The sequence below is a fragment of the Chaetura pelagica genome, unplaced genomic scaffold (genome assembly GCF_000747805.2).
Source record: "Chaetura pelagica isolate M959 unplaced genomic scaffold, ChaPel_1.0 scaffold271, whole genome shotgun sequence".
Taxonomy (NCBI): Eukaryota; Metazoa; Chordata; class Aves; order Apodiformes; family Apodidae; genus Chaetura; species Chaetura pelagica.
In genome coordinates this window covers 1744628-1745196 of record NW_009952106.1, presented here as the reverse complement: position 1 = coordinate 1745196, position 569 = coordinate 1744628, and positions in this window count along the sequence as shown.

Below are 569 nucleotides of genomic sequence, written 5' to 3'. Positions count from 1 at the left end.
ACCAGCTTGGGCTGCTGGCAAGACGCCATCCATGTGCTCCTGCCTGTGCAGCTTGGCTGCCAGAGCAGCACTGGGGCAGTCAGGATCTGACCTTCCTGCAGCCACGGCAGGGCAAATTCAGTGGGATGGGTGGGAGCAGACTGAGGTCTCATCCACAAGCCAGGCCCTTTCCCCTCGGAAAGATGCTACTGCAGGCTGTGCCTGGAATTTGCCAAGCACAGAGCTCTCTCCATGGGCCAGGGATTTCTGCCGAGGCCACAATCCTTGTTAGGGAAAGCCGGGTAAAAACTGTAGGAGACGCTCTACGGGATATGCTTAGCTTTGCTGTCTGCCTGTCTGCTTATTAAGCTCCGAGGTTAAGGATTTAGTTCCACATATCAGTTTTCTTAGAAAGAAAGCATCACTTCACATTTTAATCTCAAGTATGCTGCATTGTCTTGCCCGCTTCCTCTCGTGCCCTCTCCCCATGACCTCTTCCCCAGTGAAACACTGGGAAGTTATTAGCAAGTATTCTGTGAAACATTTAATATCCAAACAGCAGGGTTTGTGCATCCCATGAGGGACTCCAT